This window comes from Canis lupus, chromosome 1, assembly GCF_003254725.2.
Source record: "Canis lupus dingo isolate Sandy chromosome 1, ASM325472v2, whole genome shotgun sequence".
Lineage (NCBI taxonomy): Eukaryota > Metazoa > Chordata > Mammalia > Carnivora > Canidae > Canis > Canis lupus.
In genome coordinates, this window is record NC_064243.1 from 17,462,064 (window position 1) to 17,474,960 (window position 12,897).

Sequence of the window (12,897 nt, forward strand, 5' to 3'; positions counted from 1 at the left end):
GGTTGTCATCTGAGTTATCTTTTTCAGTCTAGGGGCTCTCCCTCAGAGTCCCTTGACAAACAGGCAGGGAGCCAAATTCTACTTAGCCACAGCTGTGAAGCATGATAAGCAAGGACGGCCACAGGTGAAGGACAGAGCTGCAGATTTCAGAGACCCATGGGGGCTGTGGTTGCATTTCTAGAAAATCCCAGGATCATTCTCAGTCTCAGCTTGTCATCTCTGGAAGGAACCCCCAACCTGTCATCTTTGCCCTGTGTTGCATGGATCAGACAAAAGAGTGTGCGTGGGGGACACTTGTACAACACAGAGCCCTTGATCACTTCTCCTTCAGTCACACGCAGAAGGATGTCAGCATTTTACTTATTTCAAGGGGGCTGGTTCTCTTCTTGACAGCAAACAATGCCAGGAGGAAAGAAGTAGAAGACAGAGGGAGATGCAGAGCAGTAAGGAATGGACAGAAGCTTCTCAGCACCTTGGAGCCTTTACAGTGTATCATAGATGTGTGGACTGCGCTCATGTGGTGCTTTTCAGCAGGGGACTTAGAGTTATTTTGCAAAGTTCTGCTTGTTTAGATCCCTAATAAATAGAACTGGAGCAATCAGAATGGTCCCAGACAGAAAGTGAGCCAGGGAATGCCTGTTTCTGAAAGTGATGTCAGACGTATTTAATTTGAAAGTATCCCCAGGGCCTGGAGCAGAGCCGGACACATGGAAACCTCTCAATACAGATTTGTTTGATAAATGAATGGCTGAATGATTGAATGGACTTATTTCTGATGGCTGCTTCAAACCTTTCAATCTGATTAAACATCTACTAGTTCATGTAGCCACGTCGAGGGAAAGAAGCTTTAGCCCAGAACAAACAGAACCTACTCCTCACTTTAAATGCCTCTCAGAGAAAAAAAAGTATTTCAATTGAGAACACCCCAGCTGGTCCAATTGTCCTGGAAGCTTGCTCAGGTTTAAAATGTTCAGATTTGCTATGACAACTCACACGTAGTTCATGTAAAATTTCCTGATGGCAATTCATTGAAACATAAGGAAAAGGGCTTGGCGTACAAATTCAGTGATCAGCCCTGTAATTGGTTAAAATCAGTAGAAATCAAACATGTTCCAGAATTTCTGAAAGGTCAGTTAAGCCAGGTGTAGGTTTATCAGACAGTTGTTTTCTTCCAGTGGAAAGTGAGGCCCCGCATACTTTAATTTTGTTCCTATAAGTCTATGGTTTGTACAACTGAGGTTCAACCCGCTTTTTATTTTCCAGATCTAACACTTCCCTAACTATTCATTTCAACTCAACAAGCCTGGGTTGAACAGTTCCCACGTGCCTGGCCTTGTGCTGGGTGCTCTGGGGGACACGGCCATATTTTTTATTGACTCAGGAAAACAAAATTCATCACCAGCTAACGTGTTTAACAACAGAGAACATCCGAGAGGCAAAGTTCGGATGACATGCTGCTTACGAGCACCAACGGGCCTGGATTTATTCAGTAATAACAACAGGACCGAGAACACTGTTGTAAGAGGAACCTCCCTGCCCATACCACGCGGATGCCAAGGCATTTATTGAGCAGAAGGATTGCCTAACAGTAGCTATTTAGTGTGATAATGGCGTTTGATAGTTTGGACACAAACACCATTGTCACACTCCACAGCTCTGCTAAGGAAAATCTGTAGCCGAGAAGGTGCTAACTCCACCTCTGCACTCCACCATTGGCACTGATCACCATCAGGGAAACTTGCCAGCTCCATAAAGTGACCTGAGCAGAAAAAAGAGGGATCATGAGTCAGGGGTTGAGGGGAGCATCTCGAGCCATGGAAAGAGATAAAACCACCAGGCTTCTGTGTCTGGAACAGTTGAAGGTAACAGAGGGACCCGTTGCCTGGTGTTCCGTTACCATCCCACGAAGGCCTCCCACCAATGGGACGGGACGGAAACTCCCTAATGGAAATGGAAACTCTGTTTGCAACAATTTTCTAAGAGGGTTAAGAGAGAAAGCATCCCTAGAGGGAATTGATTTTAGGAAACAAAGACTGAGTGAAAGGCCGTATTATCAACTGTAGGAATATGACCAGATTAACGGGCCCTCCTCACCTTCCACCCTTCCCTCCAACCCAATCTGTTGTCAGTAAATATAGTAAATTCTGCAATCTAAGGAAATTAGAATGATTTTGCCTGGGGATATAGCATTTGGATGTGCTGTGATTTACTCTCAGAAACATCTATTGGATACCAAGGTAACCGATGGTGCTCAGATTTTAACTCTTACTTGCCTTGGTCATTTCCACCAAAGTAGAGGGTGAGACATGAGGGGAGGTAAGAAAAGAAGAGAAAGGGAGAAAGGGGAGTGATTAAATTTTTTGTTTATAATATTCATTTTCCAGCAAAAGGGAGCCTCCTATGAATAAATCCCTTCTGTTTTCCTGGCTTTGCTGTTAAAGACTGATATATGAACTCTTTCCCACCATGGAGAGTGGGAGGAAATAAATCATTTGACCTAATCCTTTATTTTCCCCTAAATGCTAGAAAAGGCGAAGCTTGGGGGCCCATTTATTTTTCCCCAGGATAACTGAGATGTTAACCTTTGACCAGAGCCTTGCTTTGCCCATAGAATTGGCTCATTCTTGACAACTAAACATACACCATTCTACATTTTTTTTTCAGTAAAAACAGCTCTTATTCATATGCAGACCATGAAATCACCCTCTTTGACTCAGAATGTGTAGTTATTGGCACACTACAAAAGTCTCTTGGTTTCCAGGGGATGGGATGTTGAACCCTGCCTCTTTTCTCCCTTACCTTCTTGATGGTGTTGACTTCCTTATTCTCCTAGGAAGTGACTGACTTCCTTTGGTTCCAGTCTGTGACTCTCACTTGCCCTGACAGGGTGTGGTCATTTGCAAGGTAGCAGGAGCGTGCCATTTGGCCCACTGGTACACCTGCTCTCTTCTGGGGGGAGCTCTTCACCTGGGCAGTTTTGGCGTGACTCATACCAAATACAAACTCTAGAATTCCAGCTGGCCCCAGTCACGCCAACCCTTGGCACTCTGGGCACAGCCATGGTGGACATACTCTTGTGATTCGTCCCCAGAGCCGGGCTCATCTGCTTTGTCTTTGAGCAACTTAGAACAGAAACCCCCACTTCCTGGTCACTTTTGGGATGTTGCTGACCATGACAAGAGGCTCCAGAAATCTCTTGGCCTCAGTTGGAAAGAGTCACTGGGTGGTGAACAATTCACTGGTTAGAAAGGTCCCGGGAGGACATGCTTGGAGAGCTGTCCACGGGCGAGGGCTTGGGCCCATTTCACCTCTCAGGACTTCATGGCACTTCTCCAGGTGGGCTCTGTATGCTTGAGGTGTCTTAATAATCTGCAAATGAAAGAAAAGGGAAGGAAGAGTAAACAGAGAAGAGAGGAGAAAGTTAATGGGTTTCAGGTAAAGCTTACGAAACCCCTCCACTTATCAAAACCTCTATCTCTCTTGTCCAAGGAATTTATCTCAAGAGAAAAGCCCTTGGATTTGTAGAAAAGATTTTCTTTTCTACCGATTTCTATACAGATTTACCTATAAGGTTGTCCACGGAGGCACTGTTTATAATAGCAAAAAAGGCAAACAATCCAAATGATAGGAAAAGGGTAATAATATATTTATAACATAAACTAGTCACTTAAGGTGACATTGTAGAAAAATGGCTGTTGACTTGGGAAGAGACTCAGGGTGTGTTACTGAATGAAGAAGCAGTTTACAGAACAGCAGACAAGTATGAGCTCTTTCCCGTGACAAGTACATATACGCCCAGGGCAAAAGCATCAGATGTTAACCTTGTTATCTTTGAGTCGTAGAATCATTGTTTGTTTTTTCCTCCCTTTGCTTCTCAGCATTTATCAATCTCTGCAATTAATGTCGTACTTTTGTAATGAGAAAAATAATTAGAATTTAAACAATTTTTTAAACAGTGGATCTCGTAATAAAAATTCCTTCTTGCAAATCATTCTTTGAAATAGGGAGGTTAGAGCTTCCACTGTTTTGTCGACAGGCTTGCAAAGTGAGTGCTGTGCAGAGAGATGAGCCTCAGGCTAATTTCCCAGCAAATTATTAGTGAAATACTTTAGTATGCAGAACAACAATTTTATGCAATGCACCCATCAATAAACACATATTTATTGAGTGCCTATTATGTTCTCAGACTTGTGAACAATTTTTATTTATTTATTTCTATGAGCGATTTTTAAATGTAGTTATAACGGCCCTCATCTTTCACTGCATCTTTGTTTCTGCAGGAGAGGCTAAACTGTCAATTGGCAAAGCAGTTTAAACGAGCAAGTAGAATGTTTTCAGTTTTTTCAAATGCCATCCAATAACGCGCCACTAGTGAAAAAATTACAAGTGGTTAATGCCAGGATCTACTGGGATATATTTTTTGAATTTCATGGTCATTTCTCATTCTGCAGCATAAAAAAAAAAGTCTTTTGTTCTTTTTCCAATTTGACAAGCGCATTTAAATAGTACCTATTAATAAAGAACAGAGTGTTTATAAGCTGGTTGGGAAATAATGACACCTGTTACTTCCTGTGGAAAGAGTAATGCATCAGGCAAAGACGCTGGATGTTATCCAGATTAATGTGCACGGATGCCAGCACCGTTTCCACAGCTTAGAAAAGACCTCCCCTTTTCTAAGGATCCTCTGTGAAGATCCTCTGCTTTACTTCCTGAGAGAGGTCAAGCACTACGCATTCCTAAACGTCTGTCTAATAAAACTCAATTTCTGAGCAATGTCCGCATCTCCCTTCCCTCACCTGGACTGAACCTCTAGACATTTCTAGTTGCTGTGGTCAATTCAGAATGCAGTTTTCCCACTGAGCCTGTGGGTATGAAGAACAGGTCAGCTTGGTTTTGCTCCTTTGTTTATGCCATGGGTTTCTTTCCATAAATGGGGAGGGAGAGTTCATCAGGGAGGAGGACGCCTTTGCAAGTCTAACCTTCTAGCAAATTCATCAGCCTGTGAGTATTCTGTGTGCCTCACAGCTCCTTGCAAGTTGATTCCAAAGTACCAGGACAGGACTCCCTATTCTTTCTCATGTCAGATCTGGACATGAGCAGCTTGTCTGTGCTTTCAGATTTTATTTCCCAGGGGCTAAGAATGTTCTAGGGCCAACCGTGAGGACTGAAGTGCTACCAGGGTCTGTGAAGCGTCACCTTGCTACAAACCTAACCCATCAGCACCAAGAAAAGGGGGAAAAAAAGAGTTCTTAAAAAGCAAAAGATAAATGGAGATGCTTTTCCTTAATTCCAGATCCACATTTACTGTCATTTCAAACAGATGTGTTAGAGGCATCAATTTGATTCTTTTAGGCTGTTAGAGTCTCGATGAAGGCAAAGGAAGTCAGTAGCCTATGCCTGAGACTTGTCATTTTGAAAGTACATGGAAATTTCAAACTAGAATGTTCTTGTCAACAGGGAGCAAAGGCACATTTCTTTTTCTTTTCTTTTCTTTTTTTTTCATTGAAATCCATCTACAAGGAAAATCTGGAAAGCTCCTTATGCCTGCATTTATTAGCCACGCTTATCGCCAACCAGGGGGAAGGGGGAAGGGGAGGATCTTTGGGAAAAGTCTCAGGCAGGCCAGGGTCTCAAAAGACTCTTTTCAAAGAGAATTGTTGAGGCCGGAGGATTCCTAGGAACCGGTTTAATTCCTGGGCAAGTGTCTGTTTTGAGTGTCGTCAAGGGAACAATGCTTCGGACAGAGGAACAACCCAGAGGCTGGCTTTTCAGGAGTTATCAGAGCCGGACACAGGGAGCCTTGGGGCTGTGCTGGCCCCAAAGTACGGGGAAGGGGAAGGCAATTCCTGCTCCCCCTCCCCCGCCATTCCAATTATCCTGCTGTTGGGATCTTGTTGGAAGGCTTTGGTGTTAAGTCAGACCATCCTGAGACAGGAAGTGGCTCCATGTACCGCCACTCCAAGGATACAGAATAAAGTCCGGGCCGCCTCTGGGCCTCAACTCCTCCCTAGCTGTCCTTTCCTCCGCTTGGATGAGAGGAACCATCTGGAAGGACTCCCGTGTTCTCCGGCCTTCTGAAGAAACAGAGGAATCAAGGCAGACAGATCCAAATAGGTTGTGGTCAACGCTTCACGTGGCTCTGGTGCCATGTGGGCTTTTTGGAAACACCTGGGCGCAGGGCGCCCCCCCCCCGCTTCGCAGGGTCGGGGAGGTGGTCGGTGCTCGGGGAGGGGGTGCTTACCTGCCCGTCCACGCTGGGCTCCTCTGGGCCCGGGCCCTCCGGTCTCTGCAGGCTGTGCTGGGCGGCCGCGAGCCCTGAGCTTCTGTGGGGGTTAGGCCTTCCCCTCTCCCTTTATGGGATCCAGGGTTTTAAAGTAAACAGTTCTTTCTCCCTCTGATAAGTCACATTAAATTATTGATTTGGAGGCAGGGAGGGCACGACCTTAGCCCGCTAAGTCATCGTCACCTTTGGCCAGGCTGGGAAGGCCAGCACCCCCTCTGCCGGGTGAGGCCGGAGGCCCAGTAGAAGGGGAGGCCGGCGGGGAAGGGAGGCCGTGGCGCCTGCTGAACTCGTCCTCCCCACACCCCCGGAAACCTGGACCTCTTTCCTTACACAAAGACTGCAGTTTATGACACTGTCACTCCTCAGGTTTCTAGACTCAGAGAAGTCACTTGGTCACAGGAGACTATTAGTTCTATTAAATTAAATATATCCTGGACTCATTCTACTTAGAGCTCTTGACCAATACTTGGAAGCCGGTCTCGCTCTCTTCTTGAACTGATCATTTCTGACGTAGTTACGATCTATTTGTTCATGCCAACAATTCTTTATTAAGCTCCTCCTCATCTGCTGAGCTCTCGGCATGCAGTGGTGAGCAAGACTGCAGAGTTTAAGGACTGGTAGGGAGACATGCATACAGGTGCAGGAAGGTCGACAACCCCTGCGGGCTGCCGTCGGTTCTCAGTGTGGTCTGTTAGCTGCTATTATTTTTATTTTTAAAATTCGTGGTTTTTAAAAATTCCAGTGTGATTAACAGTGTTGTATTAGCTTCAGGTGTACAATCTGCTGATTCAACATGTCTTCACATAACTGCTATTATTTTTAATGACTCTGACCACTTCTTTTCTTCCTCAGGCCACCTGCTCATTTTGCTTTCTTAGAAAGGAAGCTATTTGTCACTCTCCTTAGCAATAACTGCGATGTAACATGAGTTCTGGTTATCCTGGTCTAAGCTTATGGGGATCTGAGGCATTGGGCGGCCTTACCTAGTAGATGTTATCATTTTTCCCCACTCCTACTTTTAGTTATCCTAGCTCTTTTCAGGTGCAAGCGGGAAGCAAAAGTATGCTGTTTCTTCTTGTGTGTGTGTGTGTATGTGTTTTTCCATCTAAAAACTGATCTCAAGATATGAGCCCAGGGGGCCCTGGGTGGCTCAGTCGACTAAGCATCTGCCTTTGGCTCAGGTCATGATCCCAGGGTCCTGGGATGGAGCCCCACATGGGGAGTGGGGGTGGGTCCCTGCTCAGTAGGAAATCTGCTTCTCCCTCTGCCCCTCTTCTCTTCCCCTCCACCCCGCTCCTGCATGCTCTCTCTCCTCTGCCTCCCTCCCTTCCCCTCTCAAATAGATACATACAAAAAAAAAATAATACATACATACAAAATGGTGCCTGCTATTTGGTCCTGCTACAGTTCCCTAAGTGCCTGTAGGAGGCCCCTCCCCTGGTTGCCTCAGACCACCTGGGGTCACCCTGCAAATTCACCCCTAGAAAAGACCAGAATCTTACCCAAGAGGGCTGAGGGATTGGCTGTGACCTTCCAAAGGCCAGTACATTCCTATGGTAAAAGCCCAAATATTCATCCCAAAAGGGGAATATTCTGAGCTCTATGGAAATCGCCAGGGCCCTGCGTGCTCCGGCTTTTTTCCATGGATGTGGAGGCATCATCATTTTTTAAAGCTTATGTTACTGGCACTGCCTGTGGTTAACTTGCTTTGTAGTTGTCAAATGGTTTTCCTGGTTACAATTGTATTTCTTTTTGGAATCACTGTTGGTTTTTCTCTTTTAAAGTGAAATGGATTCCCCAGAGCCTCCGGTGTAGACATTCTTTCAAAGGGCAGGACAAATCCCTTAGTCCTGGGCTTCGCATAAACATCTGGGTCATTTTCATCTCTGGTCTATCCAAGTTGCATTTTTGCCGAGATAGTTTTCCCTTTGCTTGGAAAACCACAATGAAGACACATGTTCAACTTTTAGATGATTCCTTTTAAATTCCCAGACATGATATTTGCAAGGATTCTGGATTTCAAAGAAAGGACAAATTGTGTCCTATCTATAATCTTTAACAAACTTCTTCCAGCAAATCACACAACCCCTGCCTTTAAAATTGATTTTTTTGGGAAGTCTGAGTGGCTCAGTGGTTGAGCATCTGCCTTTGGCTCAGGGCGTGATCTGGGGTCCTGGGATCTGAGTTCCACATCGGGCTCCCCACAGGGAGCCTGCTCCTCCCTCTGCCTGTGTCTCTGCCTCTCTCTGTGTCTCATGAATAAATAAATACAATCTTTTAAAAAAAAAATTTTTTTTTTTTAAATAAGAGAGGATGCGTTCTTTTAAGACAAGATAGGTTTGAATCCTGAGAGGTTGGAGTTCAGCTTGGAACATCTGCATCCCTAGTGTTTGTACTCAGATACAGGCTACAAAACTGGGCTTTGGGAACAGTCAAGATCACAATCAGGTGAGGTTCCACAGGTTGCAGCTGGAAGCTGACCCCGCCTCCTGCGAGTGACTCTTGTTTTCTCCTCCTTCTGCCAAGAGCAGCAGTCTTCTTGAAATGGAAAAAAAAAAAAAAAAAAAGTCTTCTGTTTCAGTGAAGAGTGCTGAATTTTGCCAGGAAGGAGGCAGAAGTTTGGGAACTGGGAATCCTGGGTCTGAGATTCTTTGCCTTTGGATTTGGATTTTTGCCTTTGTTCCAGATGCTTTATTTCTGAGGCTTTCATTTCCTCTCTGGGTAGCAAAGTTTATAGTTGCTTGCCATTTGCTCTGAAACCTTAGGTGAAACAGGAGACGAATTAATTTTTATTAATGAGTAGAGAGAAACAAAGATGGATAGAGAGCAATGATGGAGGGCAGGAGCTGTGTGGACTAACTGCATGCATTGGACGAGGACAGGAAGAGACCAAAGGAGTCGAATTTACCGCACGTGAGGCAGGGCCAAGCTCAGCGGAACTGGAAGGATGCTGAATTGTCACAGCCTCAGATTTGCTACCAAGAGAATCAGTCACTTCAAACTACTGTCACAATCCCGCGCCTCAGTGAAAGCGAAGAAGGCTGACAGCTGGTACTGGTTTCATCCCAATAGTCACACGCAGGCCGCCTTCTCCCACTAAAGGTCCTGTTCTCATGGTGGGACCAGGCTCAGAACACCAATAAGCATGGGGGGCAGGAGCCTGACTGCCATGGGAGGTGTGTGTGTGTGTGGGGGGGGGGCTAAATGAACAGTAATTCCTTAATAGCAGCTCATTTTCAAATTTCCCAATCATCTCTAAAAATTTTCTTAGAGCTTTTCTTTTATTCTTTCTTTTTTAAAAACTATAATCCAGTCAAGATTCATGCCTTGTATTTGTTTTTTCTTCCTTCATTGTGCTTTCGTTTTTTTAAAAAAGATTTTTTAAGTAATGTCTACACCAACTATGGGGCTTGAACTCACAACCCCAAGACCAAGAATCACATGCTCTACTGACAGAGCCACCCAGACGTTCCTTCCTTATTGTTTAGCTGGCAAAAGAAATCTAGTTGCTCTCTATCCACTGTCAAAATGTTTTATTTCCATGATAGGTTTCTCAAAGATTGGCCACTCCTCTGGGACTTCTAATGAGAAAGGTCTAGACACAGAAACTTTCTTTAAATCTTTAAACCTGGCTTCCCTCCTCTTCCTGAAAATGAGCAATACTCTGTTAGTAAATCTTCCTCAAACCTCAAACAAGAATCTCCACTGAGACCTCATTCATTCATTCGTTCATAGAAGAAATATTTGTTGAAGGCCACAGTGTTCTCAGCACTATTCTAGATACAAGGTCAAGGCAGCAACAGCAAAAACCAACCAACCAACCTGCCCTGAACGGCTTTGCCTCATGGAGTTTACATCCAGGAGGCAAGCAAATAAACAAAATAATTAAAGAAAGGTAGAGTAGAGGGTAGTGACGTTGGGGGAAGGAATCAGGTTAAAATAGTGTGATATCTGAGGTGGGATCTGAGCAGAGAGCAGTAGGTTAAACAATGAACCATGAGGATGCCAGGCAAAAGAGCATTTCCAGGCAGAGGGGCCCACGTGCTTGGGGGGGTCTCCAGCATGAAGTGAACAGCCAATGTGGTAGGGAGAGGGGAGAGTTACAGGTTCCTGAACCTACGGGCTCTAACTCTGTCTCGGGGCAGGCAGTGTTAGAATTGAATTATAGGACACCCACCTGGTGTCTGAGAATTGCTTGGTGGTGGAGGAACTCCCCTGCCCTACAACACACACTCACACACATCGTAAACTTATGGGCAGGATCTTAACCACATACTTTGGACAATCTCAAATGCACTCCAGGTGCTGAATCTCTGCTATAATTTTCTTGAAAGTCAAGGCCAGGTCACAAAGCAAATATATATTCTTGCATGGTTTCCTTGAAGTTGAAACTTGGCAGGAAATTCAGGGCCCTTTGATCACTGTAATAACATTCCCTCTGTCTCTCTCTCCATCCAGGGTCAGGTTGAGAAGGTTGGTTTGTTCTGAGAGGGAAGGGGGGGCGGGGGCAGAGGCAGAGGGAGAGAGAGGATCCTAAGAGGCTCCGTGCCGACTGCGGAGCCTGACCTGGGGCTGGACTTCACCACCCTGAGATCAGGACCTGAGCGGAAATCAAGAGTCAGATGCTTAACCAACCAAGGCTGAGAAGTTGACCCGAAAATGGTGTGTTCATTGAACGCATGGAGGCCTTTGTGCTCGTCCGAGTGTTTCTCCCAGACCCCACCCGCACCCCATGCACTGACACATACACACTGTGCATGGGGACTCACTCCCCTTCTCTCCCTGCTCCCACCCCCAGGGCTGCCCCCCTTGCTTCCACAAGGAGGCCTTTGGGACCTTTGACCTCCAACCCTGGGTCTCCCCTGAAGTCTGTCCGCCAGCACCTCCCAAAACATTTTTTTTTTTTAATTAAGGTAATTGGGACCCCCTGGGTGCTCAGCGGTTGAGCTTCTGCCTTTGGCTCAGGGCGTGATCCTGGAGTCCGGGGATCGAGTCTCGAGTCGGGCTCCCAGCAAGGAGCCTGCTTCTCCCTCTGCCTGTGTTTCTGTGTCTCATGAATGAATAAGTAGGACCTCTAAATATATATATATATAAAATCATAATAAAAATTAAGCCGACGGATTTGCCCTCTATCCTGGCTGCAGCTGATTTCCGTTGCACCTTCTTTCCGGAGGCGAGCGGAGTCTGCACGGGGTTTGCACCCAGGGCCACGGATGCCGGAATTCACCCAGCAGGTGCCAGTTCCTCCATCTGTGGTCTTCCTGTCACACCCCGACTCCTGCGAGGACGGCACGCAGCCCCCGTCACCCCTCCCCTGCCTCCGGTCACTTCCTGCGGTGCAAACGTCAAGCCAAGGGACTCTGCCGGTCACGACACGAATTCAGTCCAGGAGCGTGTGGCGCACCTCGATGGGCTGACGGCCGCCGACGTGCGCGGGGAGGCGCGAGGCCCCAAGGCGCCCCCGCGGGAGCTGACGACGCGGGGCCTTCCGGCTGCGGCCCGGCTGCGCGTCTGCAGAAGCCCGCACGAGCCCCCAGGGAACGGCGGAGGCGGGACGCGGTCAGGGCGGCCGCTGCGGCCGGGGCGCCCAGCCCTCCACGGGAAGGCAGCCGCGACGCCGGGGGCCGGGCGCAGGCACAAGCGCTCAGCCGCGGGGCGCAGGCCAAGGCTCCGCTCAGCAGGGCAGCGGCACCCACGCGGCCGCAGCGACTACTTAGAAGACTCCGTCTGCTAATGACGGGCACAGGGGATGACGGGAGATACAGGGGCTTGTGGGAGGCACAGGGGATTGTGGGTGACGTAAAGCCGAGCTGCTGACGACGGGCACAGGGGCTTGTGGGAGGCACAGGGGATTGTGGGTGACGTAAAGCCGAGCTGCTGACGACGGGCACAGGGGCTTGTGGGAGGCACAGGGGATTGTGGGTGATCAGGGCCAAGCTGCTGACGACGGGCACAAGGGCTTGTGCGGGGTACAGGGCCGAGTTCCTGATGAGGAATACAGGGGCTTGTGGGTGATGCAGCCGAGCTGCTGCTGATGCGCACAGGGGCTTGTGGGAGGCACAGGGGATTGTGGGTGACGCAGGGCCGAGTTCCTGATGAGCACAGGGGCTTGTGGGTGATGCAGGGCAGAGCTCCCGATGATGAGCACAGGGGCTTGTGGGAGGCACAGGGGGTTGTGGGTGAGGCAGGGCGGAGCTCCCGATGATGAGCACAGGGGCTTGTGGGTGACACACGGGATTGTGGGTGACATAGGGCGGAGCTTCTAGCAATTAGCACAGGGGATTTGCGAAACAGCCGAGCTCCTGACGATGAGCGCAGGGCATTGTGGGAGGCCCGGGGGCTTGTGGGAGCTCCCAGGGCTGAGCCCCCGCAGCGGGCCCGGGCGCCGTGGCGGGAGGAAGGCAGGGCAGCTCCTTCCCAGTCGGCAGCTTCCCAGGGCAGCTGGGACGGAGGGGCGAGAGGAGGCGGCCCCGAAGCGGGTAAAAGGGAAGCAGTGGACCAGGAAGGGCGCGCAGAGGGCGGTCAGGAGTCTCGTTCGGAGACGAGCGCGAGGCCGGGTTCCGAGCAGGGGGTTTGTGGCCAGAGCCCCGGAAGCCTGGGCCTGCGCGGGCCCT

At 48.1% G+C, this 12,897-nt stretch overlaps 1 long non-coding RNA gene across 1 annotated transcript; it reads right to left on the minus strand.

The window, feature by feature from the left end:
- Positions 1-639: 639 nt before the first annotated feature.
- Positions 640-8,769, minus strand: LOC112644064 (uncharacterized). The gene is made up of 3 exons (XR_004812182.2): positions 6,242-8,769; positions 2,800-3,369; positions 640-1,759 (listed from the first exon to the last, which is right to left on the minus strand). It is a non-coding gene; the product is annotated as an uncharacterized LOC112644064 (long non-coding RNA).
- Positions 8,770-12,897: the final 4,128 nt, after the last annotated feature.